At 44.0% G+C, this 15,819-nt stretch overlaps 1 long non-coding RNA gene across 1 annotated transcript; it reads left to right on the forward strand.

The window, feature by feature from the left end:
• Nucleotides 1-5,051: 5,051 nt before the first annotated feature.
• LOC123134126 (uncharacterized) lies at nucleotides 5,052-6,707 on the forward strand. The gene is made up of 3 exons (XR_006465515.1): nucleotides 5,052-5,262; nucleotides 5,343-5,584; nucleotides 6,168-6,707. It is a non-coding gene; the product is annotated as an uncharacterized lncRNA (long non-coding RNA).
• Nucleotides 6,708-15,819: the final 9,112 nt, after the last annotated feature.

Raw genomic sequence — 15,819 nt, forward strand, 5'->3', positions numbered from 1 at the left:
TACAAAAGCAGGCTATGCATCAGAATAGGATCAATCAATTACAGTAGCAAAATCTAATGCAAGCATGAGAGAATGGAATGGGTGATATCGGGATGATCAAAGGGGGGCTTGCATGGAAGATCCGTTGAAAGGGGTCGAAGGGTCGTCGTCAACGTAGTCGATCACAGTGACATCAACATTGGTCTCGGGGTCTACTGGAGAGAAGAGGGGGAAGAAACAGTAAATACACGCAAACATATGCATAACAAGATAATAAGCGGGGCTAGAAATGTTCTAACGCAGTGCTAGGCGATACTTGCGAAGGGGGGAAACATCCGGGAAAGTTTTCTCGGTTCCGGACGTCTGTTAGACAGATGAATCAGAGGGGAAAGGTTGCATGTTTGCTATGCTAGGGATGTGTGGCGGGCCAACAGACCGCGTATTCGGATTCGTCTCATCGTTCTCAGCAACTTTCATGTAGAAAACATTTTCATCCGAGCTACGGTTAATTTTCTATGAATTTCCAAAGTTTAAACAATATTCTAAAATTATTATTAAATATAAATGGAATTATTGCAGCAGCATGACGTCATCATGACGTTAGTAGTCCACTAAGTTGACCAGGGTCAACTCTGACCTGTGGGGGTCGTTCTGTCATAGACTTAGCTAATTAATTACATATTAGCTAGGTTAACTAAGTAATTAGTTTAACTAAAGCATTTTAATTAAGTTATTTATTCAATAATTAATTATATTTTTATATCTTTATTTTAAGAAAAGTTTTTACAGTTTTTTTTAAGAAAAGAGGCCCGTGGGGCCCCGTTGTCATAGGTGCGGGCGCCCGTCGGCCTAGCGGGCGGGTTATCAGGTGCATGGGTGCGGGCGCCCGTGCCCAAGGCCACCACGGGGCGGGGAGCAGGGTGATGCCCGGGCGACGGCAGCAGCCAGTGGCAGGACGTGGTCGGGAACGGGCCCGGGTCGCCGGAGCCAGGGGAGATGGCCTGGACGAGGCCAGAGCGAGCGGGTGGCACGAGAGGAGCGGCGCGGGGCGTCTGTGGCAGCGGCAAAAGGGGGTCCGCGGCTGCCAGAGCGAGCAGGCCAAGGGATGCGCCTGGGACGTGGAGCTGCGTGTCTCGGCACGAAAGTTATGACGACTACGGCGTCCGGCAGGGAAGGAGAGGGGAAGGGGAAGAGGGCTCACAAGGCCCTGTAGATGTGCTAAAGTGAGCTCGAGGAGGCGCCGGAGCTTGGGGCCGCAGTGGTCGACGACGGGGATGACGACGGTGCGATGGAGCCGCTGGGGAGGAGGACGGGGAGGCGTGTCTAGCGACGAGGGCGACGGGGTCGGGGCAGCATTGGCGACGGGTGGCGGGGGCACGGTCGTTGCCCCCGATCCCGATCCAGAAGAGGTCAAGGAGGGAACTAGGCACCGTGCGGGAGGAGACGGAGAGGCGGCCGGTGGCGTCGAGCAGTGCGGCTAGATGCAGCGCCGGGGATGGGCGCTAGTGGTGGGGACGCGAGATCGGGATCCTCCCCGATCCAGGCGAGTGGGGAGGGAGAGACGAGAGAGAGAGTGGGGTGTGGGGAGATATTTTGGGGGCTAGGTCACCAGGGGTGACCTTGTAGGCCAAAGAGGGGGTTGGGCCGGCCGGTTGGCTAGCTGGCCCAGTTGGTTGGCTAGCTGGGCCGGTTGGTCCAGCGTGGGGGGGGGGTTGTTTTCATTTTATTTTTATTTAACCCTTCCTATTTTCTTTAGATTAGGGCATTAACCACTTTGCAAAAATGTTGGTTCACCACGAACATTAACAAATGAAAATTTGCCACATGATGAACATTTTATTTTAGACATTGAAAACTTTTGAGTTTGACTTGACTTTGAATTTGGACCGGATTCGAACCAACGTGAGTTTGACAACAGTACTAATGATGATGTGGCATCATTAGCAGAGAATTACTGTAGCTTAATTATCCGGACGTCACAAGTGGTTTCCAGCAAGGTATTTTGTGCAAGCACTGAAATTGTCGGTAACAGATCGTTTGATAGCAAGATAATTTGTAACGAGCAAGTAACAGTAATGGTAAATAAGGTGCATCAAGGTAGCCCAATCATTTTGAGGGTACATGGGAATTTCATCTAGTCACTTTCATCATGTTGGTTTCTTATAATAGGCAAACCGTTCTTGAGGGTAGACGGGAATTTCATAAAGGACATGCAAAAACGGTTTCTTATAATAGGCAAAGCGTTCTTGAGGGTACACGGCAATTTCATCTACTCACTTTCATCATGTTGGTTTGATTCATGTTCGCTACTTTGATAATTTGATATGTGGGTGGACCGGTGCTTAGGAGTTGTTCTTACTTGAGCAAACATCCTACATATGATTAACCCCCTTGCAAGCATCCGCAAATATGAGAAAAGTATTAAGATAAAATCTAACCATAGCATTAAACATTTGGATCCAAATAGGCCCCTTACAAAGTAGCGCATAAACTAGGGTTTAAGCTTATGTCACTCTAGCAACCCATCATCTAATAACTACTTCACAATGCATTCCCTTAGTCCCAAATATGGTGAAGTGCCATGTAGTCGACGTTCACATGACACCACTAAGGAATCACATCATACATATCATCAAAATATCGAACACATATCAAGTTCACATGATTACTTGCAACATGACTTCTCCCGTGACCTCAAGAACAAAAGTAACTACTCACAAATGATAATCGCACTCAAGATAAGAGGGGTATTAAATAGCATAATGGATCTGAACATATAATCTTCCACCAAATAAACCATATAGTAATCAACTACAAGAGGTAATCAACACTACTAGTCACCCGCAGGTACCAATCTGATGTTCCGGTACTAAGATTGAACACAAGAGATGAACTAGGGTTTGAGAGGAGATGGTGCTGTTGAATATGTTGATGAAGATTGCCCTCACAAAGATGAGAGGGTTGTTGCTGATGACGATGGCTTCGATTTCCCTCTCTGGGAGGGAAGTTCCCCCGACGGAATCGCTCTGCCGGAGGGAAAAAGTGCTCCTACCCAAGTTCTGCCTTGAGACGGTGGCGCTCCATCCCAAAAGTCATGTCCTTATTTTTTCTAGGTCAAAATGACCTATATACCAGAAGATGGGCACCGGAGGAGGGCCATGCTAGGCACAACCCACTAGGGTGCGCCTGGGGGCCCATGCTCGACCTGGTGTCTTGTGCTCACCAGGTGGGTCCCCTCTTGTAGTTATTTTCATGAGTGTTTTTTATATATTCCAAAACAATTCTTCATAAATTTTCAGCTCATTTGGAGATGTGTAGAACAGGCAACTCTGACGTAGCTTCTTTAGGTCCAGAATTCCAGCTGTCGGCATTCTCCCCTCTTTGTGTAAACCTTGCATATTATGAGAGAAAAGGCATTAGAATTACTCCATAAAGCATTATTATGCATAAAATCATTATAAATAACAGTATGAAAACATGATGCAAAATGGACGTATCAACTCCCCCAAGCTTAGACTTCGCTTATGCTCAAGCGAAAAACCGATATTGAAAAACATGCCCACATGCTTAGAGAGAGAGGTGTCGATAAATACAAAATAGGAACATAGAAGCATCATGCTCATTATTATAACATCAGCAAACTTTATCATAAAACTTTATCATATAACTTATCATGAACAAGTAAAAATTCATCACAACATCGAAGTAAAAGCATAAACTCTATTGAAAATCAACAAACTATGTTCTAAGTCAACTTTGCAACTACAGTTCATCATCTTTTCAGTAAGGGTCTCGTATTGGAGCCTTTTGGCAAGTCCACATACTCAACCATCATATAATCTTCTATGATTGGTAACACTCCCCGCATACCCATGAGAAAAAAAGTTTCAACCGGGCACATAGAAAGATAGGGGCTTATAGTTTGGCCTCCTAACATATTCACCTAAAGGGCGATGTCAACAATAATAACTCATGCTCACTCACATCCAACTGGATATAGGTGCCTAGATCTTTCCTCACCACATGATGCTTGCAAAAAGAGAAATTAACATGAATAGGGAAGAATACTTTGACTCTTGCATAAAAATAAATACATAAAAGTAAAAGATAGGCCCTTCGCAGAGGGAAGCAGATGTTGTCATGCATTTTTTTGGTTTGTATGCTCAACTCTTAGTGTAAAAGAATGTCACATTATATTGACCCTTATGATAGCAACATTTATTATGCAGTATGTTGCCTTTATTATTTTGCCACCACAAGTTCATACAACGCTCAATTTTCTCTTATACTAAATGATCCAACACATTTACAAGCAAGTTTTATTACCTTATTGCACCGATGACAACTTACTTGAAGGATTTTACTCAATCCATATGTAGGTATGGCGGACTCTCAAAATAAGATTTTGTGTTTAAAGGTTTTTGGATGCACGAGTAGTATCTCTACTTAGTGCAGAATTTTTGGCTAGCAAAGATGTAACATCCCAAATTTTCAGATTTGGAATGTTAATAGGATCTTTTCCATTGCGATTCTATGCTTATAATTTTTTTTGAATATTTAGAGTGTTTTCCAACTCAAGGCAATATATATGGAGTGGAGATAATATGACTTCTCCCCTATTAATTTATTTGGAAATGCTAAGAATATATTCTGGAGTCTACATAAATTATTTTGGCTTTTTAGAAACTCAAACTTATTTTATAGTTTTTATTATAATGCTCTTTATGTGCTTGTATTGCATAAAATAATTTTCCAAAAATGCATTTCTGTTGGAAAAATGTTCACTGTTTTATATAGTAGTAATAATATTTTTACTGTGTGTTTGCTATTTTTTTTAATTTCAATTTGTTTTTCTTTTAGCTTTGTTTGCTTTCTGTAGCAAGGGGCAAATTTTCATAGGCACACTGTGCAGTCGGCCTGCACCGTGGCCCAACCGGGGATTCCCCCGCGCGCGCTCAGCCAGCAGAGTGGCTCAGCAACAGCAGCGAGCAGCCCACCCCGCCGGTTCTTTTGTTTTTTCCATCTCTTCCGCTGACCACCCTGACCCACCTGTCATCTCTTCCCTCATCCGTGTTCTTCCTGGACACTATTCCCGATCCAAATCGACATCGATTTCGATCGATCCGTTGCCCCTCGCCCCGTCTTGACTTCATCTAAATATTCCCCACCTCCGACTCTACCGATTTTCACAAAACGGAGCTCTCCCGTGACCTAGAGAGTCGTCGCCATCTCGCCGGAGTCCGCCGCCTGAAGCTTCTGTCGCCGGTCGAGTTCGTCGTTGTCGTGGGTTCCCAGTACCTCTCTTACCCTCTGTCCTCTTCCCCTTGGTGTCCTCTCCGTTCTTCATCCTCTAACGCACGCAGGGAAGTATCCGACCGAGCGCTTCGACCCGGCCCCCATCGAACACCGCCGCCACGACTCCAGCCACCTTCTGCCCGCTCGCCACCGACGCCGTTGTGGACGTTTTCGAGACCACAGCAGAGCGCCTCGTCTTGTACACCACCACGAAGTTCGGAGACCACCTGAGCAGGCGCCACCATCGCCGCACGAGCCGCCGACGCCGTTCTTCCCCGACTCCGACGAACTCCCAGCCTCTGCTGTTCCGGTGAGCAACCCTCACCTGTCTAATCTTCTTTAAACGGTCGGGATTAGATCCTTTGCCTTTTCTTTTATTTCCCGAACCATTTTTCTTTATCTTGCGGCTGTTTGCTGTTTAGGCATCACAGCGAACACCCTCTAGCCAATCCTATCACGCCACGTGGCACGTCCACAGCTGCAGCAACAGTTCTTCCACGAACACAGTTTTGACACAATATTTTTTGGGCAGATTTCATATCAAATTTGCATTTTAGTATATCTTGAGATCTGTAACCCCAAATTCATTGATTCTTTTTCCTGTGTACTCATATTGACCAGGAGCATCTAGTAGAACCAAAGTTTCACATTTTTAAGTATTTAAATTTGAATTTGCTCAAATTTAAAATTTATCTTCTAGAGGCCATATCTTTCAAACTATTTATCCAATTTAGTTGATTCTTTTTGCATTGCGATCCTACCGGCATGTAGATAATAAATACCTGCTGATATGTTCTGTTAATCAAGTTTTTTATTTGAATTATTTTCTGTTTACTTTATTGTGGCGTTATGTGAGTACGGTTTACTTATTAATGCCTTCGTTAATCGTATAGATTGTTCGGAGTGCGAAGCGGATCAAAATTAATCGCTAGAGTACTTCAACAGAGTTCAAGGCAAGTTTGCACTTTTGATTTTGCTCGTCCTATATTCTACTATGCATGTGTGGTTTTATGCTATGATAAATGTTTGGCCTGATATGTGTATCCCGTGTTGTCATGTTTGGTACTCATTGTGTTATGTGATGGTGTGATCATCTTGCTATGGTAGACGTGAGCATGTGTCGAGTGATCCATGAAAGTGGTGAGTGTTCATAGTCGTAGGCTCAGGATTATTAACCAGGTGAATGCGTCACTGGCAGTGCGCTCTATTGTCCCTAGAGAATGCGTCATTGACAGAGCGCACTTGAGGCGAGGTATAGTTTTCAGAACATAAATCAGGTGGATGCGTCCTTGGCAGAGCGTTCTATTATTCCTAGAGAATGCGCCATTGACAGAGCGCACTTGAGAGATACTTATGAAGTTCTTGTCATGTTTATTTAGAATCTTTGGGTTATCTTGGGCGAGTAAATTAGAGACGGTTATGAGTTCAGGTATGGTGGCACAAAATTTGATGCAATTGTAAGTGAGCTTCAATAATGTTGAAAAAGATTCACAAATTTGCAAATGCAACAAGTAGACCAAGCAAGTAGTGGTACACGGAAACACACACGCAAATAGATAAGTGGGATTGTGCAAACCAAAAGTGAGCCAAAATGTGAAATCCACGAAAATGCTCTTGTTGCACAATACATGAGAGACGCTAGCACGATTGCACAATAGGCGGATACGGAACTTGTGCACAACTTACTAGGCAAAAATGCAACGACCTCTATCCCAACTATGCTATATGTATGGGCATTTCGGTGTTACGATATAAGATGATCGGGTATGACAATCTTAATGTAGTATGATGCTATGGTTCTTGCTTATAAGCTCTTTCTTATCTTTCCTCTTTGCTTAAAAGCTTGATTGGCTCGTTCACTTTTGAGCTCTTTTCTCATGCAAAACTTCACGAACCAAGATAGCAATTGTGTATGCGATGACAACTTTATGACACAAAAGTTGATGCCAAGATATGCACCACTATGGTATGGTATGGTATGTATGCTATGGAGTATGATCACTAATGTGCACAAGTCACGTTGCGAGCAAAACTCAATGGCTAGTCTCGATGGGTAAGCTACGCAAAAGTAAGGCCATGTGGGTATCAATGCAATTGCAAGGTATGACAAAGATGTCGTCGAGGTTACCATCCTTGGCGATGATGAGTAGTCGATGGAGATGAGTGGTGGTGATGTTGACGTCAAACCGTACCTATATAGCCGAAACACAATAGGACACGGGAACCACAACCCAAAATCTCAAAGACCAAAACGTGTCAAAATCGACATAGGAGGTAGCGGTGAGCGGTGGTAGTGCTTGTGGAAAGCGGTGGTGGTATGCGGAAGTAAGCGTGGGCACCGGGGCAAAATTGGCGAAACTAGGCGGAAATGGACGCGGTGGATGGAGTTGCTACTGCCAGGGGCCGGAAGTCCGGGCCAGTGGCCGAATGTCTGGGACGCCGGATGTCCGGTGGACACGGGCAGATGTCCGGGCTCCTGGATCGGGGACGAACACGATGAACTCCACGGGAAAAAGGGCAACCCCGGGGCAAAATTCGGACGAATTGGTGGATGGAAATCGCGGGAGAGATGGGGAAAGCTAGATCCACTCGATGCTAAGCAGATCCATGGATCAAATCCAACAAAACTTCATCACACCAACAAATCACAAAAAACATTTTGGGGCTATTTCTGGTGGGGAATTTTCGGATTTAGGACAAAAACAACAAAATCAAGCTAGAAAACACGGGGTAGGGGCTCCAAAAACGTGATCAACGTGGCTCTGGTACCAAGATGATGTAGGGCGGAACCCTAGGGGCCGATCTTTCACGTTTGGAGAGGATCCCTACGGGGAACACGAAGAACGCGCGGAAGAACACGGGGGAAATCACGGGGGAAAACAAGAGACACTTAACTGACACAAAATTGATCACACAAGTGCTAGATCATCGAGGCACAAAGTAACACGAGATCCAAAGTCAACAAGGGATGATACAAGAGTAACCGTTCTTCTCCGTGAGGAGGTCTTGATTGTCTTCTCCGGGTGGAGGCCTTGAATCCAGATGGATCTTCTCCGAAGAGGTGCGGTCCCTCACGAGGAGTAGATCCGGTACGGATGAGCAATGCTCTATCTCAAATGAGCTAAACCAATGTTAACCCTAAAATGTAGGTGGGGATGGAGTATATATAGTCTAGGGGCGAAGGGGGTACATGGGCCTCGGCCCTTACACTGTTCGCAGACAGGGAAGGCCGGATGTCCGGTGGCTCACGAGGGGCCGGATGTCCGGGCTGAAGGGCCGGATGTCCGGGCTGGTGGAGACGGCCGTTCTGCTCTCTGGATGGGCGGCGCCAGATGTCCGGGTGGAGCGGCCGGATGTCCGGGGCTTCGGGAGGCGCCGGATGTCCGGGGTGATGTCCGGATGTCCGGGCTGTCTGGGCAGCCTTCTGTGCTCCCTGGATGACGCCTCCGGATGTCCGGGCTGGAGGCCGGATTTCCGGTGAGGGGGCCGGATGTCCGGGCTGGACGCCGGATATCCGGTCCTTGTAGCTTCTTCTGCAAACTCCTGACCATGTAGATCTCCAGGGGCCGGATGTCCGGGGCCATGGCCGGATGTCCTGCACCTGGAGGTTGTTCTCGCCTTTTTCCGTTCGTTCTCTTCTTCTGTGGACTTGGGGTCTTGACCATCTTCATGTGCATCCTCGGGAGGGTCCTCTTGGTACCTAATCGTGCACAACATTCCGGACTTAGGTAGTAGCCATGTCTCGAGAGGATCATATGAGATATCACTAAGGAGAGAAGTCACCTCGATCTCAAGAGCTCTAGCTCGTGCTCTAGTCATGGGTCCTCTTGGTGCTTGGTGAGACGATGGAAGGTCCATGGGGATGACCAAAGGATGCTCCGCATCACCTTGGAGGTGAAAATATACTTTTTCATGGGTGGTCTCAAATAATGAAGGCCCGTCCATCTTGGAGAATAGGACAAAAGGTTATGCTCATGCTTTTCCATGGCTCTAAAGTGAATATCCTCTTAATTGACCACACTACGAGATGAAGCCACTTTCAGAAGGTTGCGGATGCATGGGGTGGCGCCTGGGCCTTCTCCCGGGGCTTGGTGGACTCACCCTTGGTTAATTGTAGGAAAAGTAGCACTGTTTGAGGCGTGCTTTGTACGGTTGAACCTGTATATGTACGCATACTGCTTTCAGCTATGGTTGTTAAGTGCCCCTGCTGGTTTCAGTTAAGGTTGTTAAGTACTCATGCTTATTTTACAGTTTGTCGTGTTTCCTTAGTCTCGTCTTCTTCCAGCTGCTAAAACCAAACCAGCGCCGGTGGGTCCACCTGCTTCCGCCTCCCACGGCTGGCTGGGCCTCAGCACACACATCGCCGCCCCACTGTCTCCTAAATCATTAACGCCCGCGTACGAGGCCTCGCCATCATCCTCCACGTGCTTTGGTGCGCTCGTCGTGGCGCTGCCCTCTCGCGTTGTCAATATGGTCAACAAACAAGAGGAATCAAGAGAGGATTGTACGTGGAGAGGATGACAGTAGGGATCCATCATGTCCATGGCCGTACGGAAGCAAGTTCCTCATTTTTTATATTCTCCATTGTCAATGTATAGAAAAAGAAAATGCTTCCTCCTAGTGGTCTCCTGACATCTTGGACCCACGACATTGTCAGCGTATATAGTCAATAGACAAGAGAACAACACAAGATCGGCTGACACCTGGGATGTAGCTGCTCGAGCAGTTTTTTTTTTGTTATTGTTGAGACGGAGTAGGCTTTCAACTGGGCTGTGGCCCGTCTAGCCCAGGCTTATATTTTACGTTCACCACATGACCAGCCCAGCTATTTTCTCTTTGTGAAAATGAGCCCAGTTTATTTTTTCTGAAGAATACCCAATACAGGCCTACTTATTTTTCTATGCCCTGATGGGTTGCAACTCTTTCAAGACGGTTGCAAATCTTGAAAGTAATATGAAATGGGATGCAAATATAAAAAACAAACAACAAATTGGCAATTACTTTATAACTTCTGAATTTTTTCACATTTCCAGATTCCAATTTCACTGGGCTTTAACCTAATTTAAATATATCTTGAAAGTACTTTTATCTAGCTCGACATTTCGGTATTAAAAATAGTTTGGACCCCACCGAAATATGTGAAATTTCGTTTAAACTTTTAACCCTGGCTCTGGCCAACAAAAAAATGGACCGCAATAAATTGTATAAGAAGTTGCAATGAGAAGTAAATTAATAAAAAAATAGGGAATGGTCTGACTTGTGGGCCTATTAAGTTGACGTGTATGCATGATCTTTTTACTTGTTATATACGTCAACAAACGATTCTAGGAGACGTAACCGTTGGATGTTAATCCAACGACCTTCGTGCTTCTTCAATCTCTGGTCTTCTTGTTCCAACCGCCAAATCCAGCACCGGTGAGACCGCCTGCTCCCGCCTCCAGTGGCCGGTTGTGCTGCCGCACAGGCCTCACCGCCCCTACTACTAAGATCTAATCCACATGATAATATTGCTATTAGGTTTTACTTTTTTAGTTTAAACCGTTTGTTTGTTTCGTGTTCGATTTGGATCTTTTCTCGTGTTTCGTTTGAGTGATTGCTTATGTATGCTATTATTTGTCTATGCTAGATTACTCAGAGTGCGAAGCTTGTTACTATGAATCTCTAAAGTTTGTAGATAGTCACCAAGGTAGGTTACACTTTGATCATATTCTTTTATACTCAGTTTTTACTATGCATTAGTTCTGCCCCTCAAATATTTGCATGAGTAGGATTGGGAACATGTGGTTTGGTTGTAGTGTTTGAGGTAGGAACCTAATACCTTTTGATCACCCCAGGAATATACGTTATGCTTACTATTGCTTAGCCATGCTCGTAGACGGGGATTGGATCGTGATTCACACATGGAAGTTTGAGAGTTATTTAATCATGGATAACTTTAAGGTGGCAACTTTAATATACATCTGGGTGGATTGGTTGAGGCACCTAGGGAACCCAGTGTTGCCTGTTTTGGGGAAATCCCAAAGTACCTGTGTGATTTTTCCTACGGTTTGCCACCCAGGCTCAAAGGGATCATAAGATTATTCATGCTAGAAACTTCCGTGTGCAGCCACAAGCCATTATGGGCTCTGGCACAGTTGAGTAAGTTGCGCGAGCTCTTGAAAAGGTGGACTAGCAGATGTAGGGGAAAGTAGGCTTACTAGTCCGCCGGGAGTAAAGAGTTAATGCTTCAGAAAGACTATGTCTCGATCATCCGATCATGGATGCGGTCATGTCTTGTGGGGAAAAGTGCGCAAACCTCTGCAGAGTATATAAACTAATAATGGTTAGTCGTGTCCCCGGTTATGGACATCTTGAGTATCTAGTACTTGAATCTATTGATGTGATCTCAACACGTTATTTTAATTAATTTGATTTGGTTAATGATGATGCTTTTAATTGAGATTTGAGTTGGGGTTACCTTCTGAAATAATGGGCAACTTGGGAGTAGTTAAATAAATTTATTCCTTTGTTGTAGGGAAAAACTAGCTTTATGCAAAACCATAAACTTACAGCCTCCACCAGCCAAATATTGCATGTAGATATAGTTCTTGCATTTCATGGCTTTATAGTGTAACTCTGCCAGCATATTCAATGTGCTGACCTACACGGCTGCAACATCTCATGTTGCAGACTACTCAGACGACAAATAAGGTGCGGTAGGTCGTTGTTTTGCACTCAGCTATGCCGTTGGAGTTGATGGACTCATTTACCTTCGAAGGTTCTGCAGTTATCTAGTTTGGATGGCCTTCAACCATGTTATTTTTGTGTAATCATACTCTTTATGAGGACTCGATGTAATAAGAGTGTGATTGAAACTCTGTTATAATTCCTCGAGTACAGTGTGTGTTAGCATTACAGATCCAGGGATGACACTGATGCGCAGAGACTTGACCGTTTGGGGTCTGGTCGCTACAACCCTACTAAGTTGACGCGTACGGAGGGCTTTGTCAACTTAGTCAACAGATGATTCTATCACCTGTGACCGTTGGATTGATAAGATCCAACGGTTGTCCTGCTTCTTCAGCCACTGATTTTCTAGCTCCAACCGTCCCAACCACCGCGTGCTCCTACCTCCCGTGGCCGACTATGCTGCTGCGGAGGCCTCACCGCCCCCTACTACTCCCACCGCTGGCCAGGCCATCCCTCTACTCACCCACACCCACTGTTATTCCGCGGCGATGGCAACCTCACACTGCAGCCGAACCGATCAACCCTCGTACTACCCTCCGCATGTTCCCAGGCTCGTGTCGTTCCCTGCCTCACCTCGTCCACCGACTGGTGCCGTCCGCGCAGCGTGGTCAACGAAGACATCCATCAGAAGAGGACTGTACGCGGTGAGGCTGACAGATGGAACCAACAACTACATCTTCGCACGCAAGGAAGTGACTCTTATTACGCGCAAAAAAGAATCCTCCCCCTGTCAGCTTGGACCCTGATAAGTCTCCAATGTATCTATAATTTTTGATCATTCCATGCTGTTATATTATCTGTTTTGGATGTTTAATAGGCATTTATATGCTATTTTATATTATTTTTGAGACTAACCTATTAACCGAGGGCCTAGTGCCAGTTTCTCTTTTTTTTGCCTATTTTAGAGTTTCACAGAAAAGGAATACCAAATGGAGTCCAAACGGAATGAAACCTTCATGATGATCTTTCTTGGACCGAAAGCAAACCAGAAGACTTGGAGATGAAGTCAGAGACACAACGAGGCGGCCACAAGGCAGGAGGGCACACCCAGGGGGTAGGGCACGCCCCTACCTCTCGGGCCCCTCGTAGCTCCCTTGACCTAGTTCCTTCGCCTATATATACTCTTATACCCTGAAAACATCTAGGAGAGCCATGAAACCACTTTTCTACCACCGCAACCTTCTGTACCCGTGAGATCCCATCTAGGGGCCTTTTCCGGCGTCCTGCCGGAGGGGTATTCGATCATGGAGGGCTTCTACATCAACACCATTACCTCTTCGACGAAGTGTGAGTAGTTTACCACAGACCTTCGGGTTCATAGTTATTAGCTAGATGGCTTCTTCTCTCTCTTTGATTCTCAATACCATGTTCTTCTTGATATTCTTGATCTATTCGATGTAATATTCTTTTGCGGTGTGTTTGCCGAGATCCGAAGAATTGTGGATTTATGATCAGATTATCTGTGAATATTATTTCATTCTTCTATGAATTCTGATATCCATGATTTGATATCTTTGCAAGTCTCTTCGAATTATCAGTTTAGTTTGGCCTACTAGATTGATGTTTCTTGCAATGGGAGAAGTGCTTAGCTTTGGGTTCAATCTTGCGTTGTCCTTTCCCAGTGACCGTAGGGGCAGCAAGATACGTATTGTATTGTTGCCATCGAGGATAAAAAGATGGGGTTTTCATCATATTGCTTGAGTTAATTCCTCTACATCATGTCATCTTACTTAATGCGTTACTCCGTTCTTTATGAACTTAATACTCTAGATGCATGCTAGATAGCGATCGATGTGTGGAGTAATAGTAGTAGATGCATAATCGTTTCGGTCTACTTGACACGGACGTGATGCCTATGTTCATGATCATTGCCTTAGATATCATCATAACTATGCGCTTTTCTATCAATTGCTCGGTAGTAATTTGTTCACCCATCGTAATATTTGCTTTCTTGAGAGAAGCCACTAGTGAAACCTATGGCCCCCGGGTCTCTTTTCCATAATATTGTATCTCTTTTACATCTTACTAGTTTCTGATCTACTATTTTGCAATCTTTTACTTTCCAATCTATAAACCGAAAATACCAAAAAATATTTACTTTACCATTTATCTATCTCTATCAGATCTCACTTTTGCAAGTGACCGTGAAGGGACTGACAACCCCTTTATCACGTTGGGTGCAAGTTGTTGATTGTTTGTGCAGGTATTCGGTGACTTGTGCGTTGTCTCCTACTAGATTGATACCTTGGTTCTCAAAACAAAGGAAAATACTTATGCTACTTTGTTGCATCACCCTTTCCTCTTCAAGGGAAAACCAACGCAAGCTCAAGAGGTAGGCAGAAGGATTTCTGGCACCGTTACCGAGGAGATCTACGTCAAGTCAAGCCATACCAAATACCCATCATAAACTCTTCTCTCTTGCATTACATTATTCGTCATTCGCCTCGTGTTTTCCTCTCCCCCACTTCTAAAATGATTTTCAAAAAGATTTGCCTTTTCTTTGCCTTCTTCCCATATGTCTTTTTGTTTGTGTTTCCATGTGCCTTCTATTTGCTTGCATCTTTGCTTGCTAAAAATCTATTGATATGGATCCACTTAAAGTGTTCTACTTGGATCATCTTTGATCTATATGTGCTCGTGCTGAAACCCCAACTAGTTTAGGTGAGGGAAAATCTTTAGATGAGCATGCTCATTCTGTGCATCACCGTTTGTCCGAAAAAGGGAGACTCTTATGGAATCAAATAAACAGTTTGTTGGGCTATGCTTGTAATCTTTATGAAATTTATGATTTTACTTTTTGCTCTAAGAACCCTAAAAAACACCTTCCCTACCTGTGTGAGTTTAATGATAATGAAATCTTATCTTCTTATGCAAAGGGTGTTTATAGTTACTATGATATCGAACAAATTGAAGAATTTGTTGCTTTTAAGGGTGCTTATGAGGTTGCTTCTTTGATTTAAAAGTATGATATTACTCTCTACAAATCCGAAAATTTTGACATACTTTAATATTGCTATGAAAACTATGCTCATAATGTCCATGTCAAAGAATTTATTGAAAGAATGACCGTTGATTTGGAAGAAAATAATGATATGCATGAATCTATAGATAACTATGATTCTGATGATTTGATTGAAATATCCCTTGATGAACATGATTCTTGCTATTCTTGTGGCCATGATGCCAATATTTATGAAGACGAATTTGCTATAGTTCCTTAAGTTAAACATGAGATTGTTGCTTTTGCACCCATGCTTGATAGTTCCTTCGATAAAAAGCATGGTTGCAATGATGTTATTATAAATTCTATTAATGTCAGTTGTGTTAATGATATGCAAAACCCTAAGCTCGGGGATGCTAGTTTTGCTATCTCTACTACTTGTTGCAATGATCATGATTGGGGTGATTCTTCTTATGATCTTGAAAATTTATTTAAGCCCCATGATGAATATGAGATTGACAATAATGTTTGCAATAATATCGAAAGTGGGTTTGGAAGAGTGTCAACTTTAGATCCCACATATTTGGAGAATGTTCAATCTTATGAAATTTTTGATAAAAGTGGGTTTGGAGAGGTCATGACTTTAGTTAATGTTAATCCCACTATTTTGGAAGAGTGTCAACTTCGCATGCATGTGGGTTGTGTTGAGAATATGTTATGTGATAGCTATATTGTTGAATTTTCTTATGATCCTATATGTAATTTTTACGAGAGAGTAAAATATGGTTGTAGAAATTTTTATGTATCTAAATTACCTCTCTTCATGTTGAGATTGCTATCGTCTCTTTCTTCTTCCTTGCATATGCTAGTTTTTG

The sequence above is a fragment of the Triticum aestivum genome, chromosome 6B (assembly GCF_018294505.1).
Source record: "Triticum aestivum cultivar Chinese Spring chromosome 6B, IWGSC CS RefSeq v2.1, whole genome shotgun sequence".
Lineage (NCBI taxonomy): Eukaryota > Viridiplantae > Streptophyta > Magnoliopsida > Poales > Poaceae > Triticum > Triticum aestivum.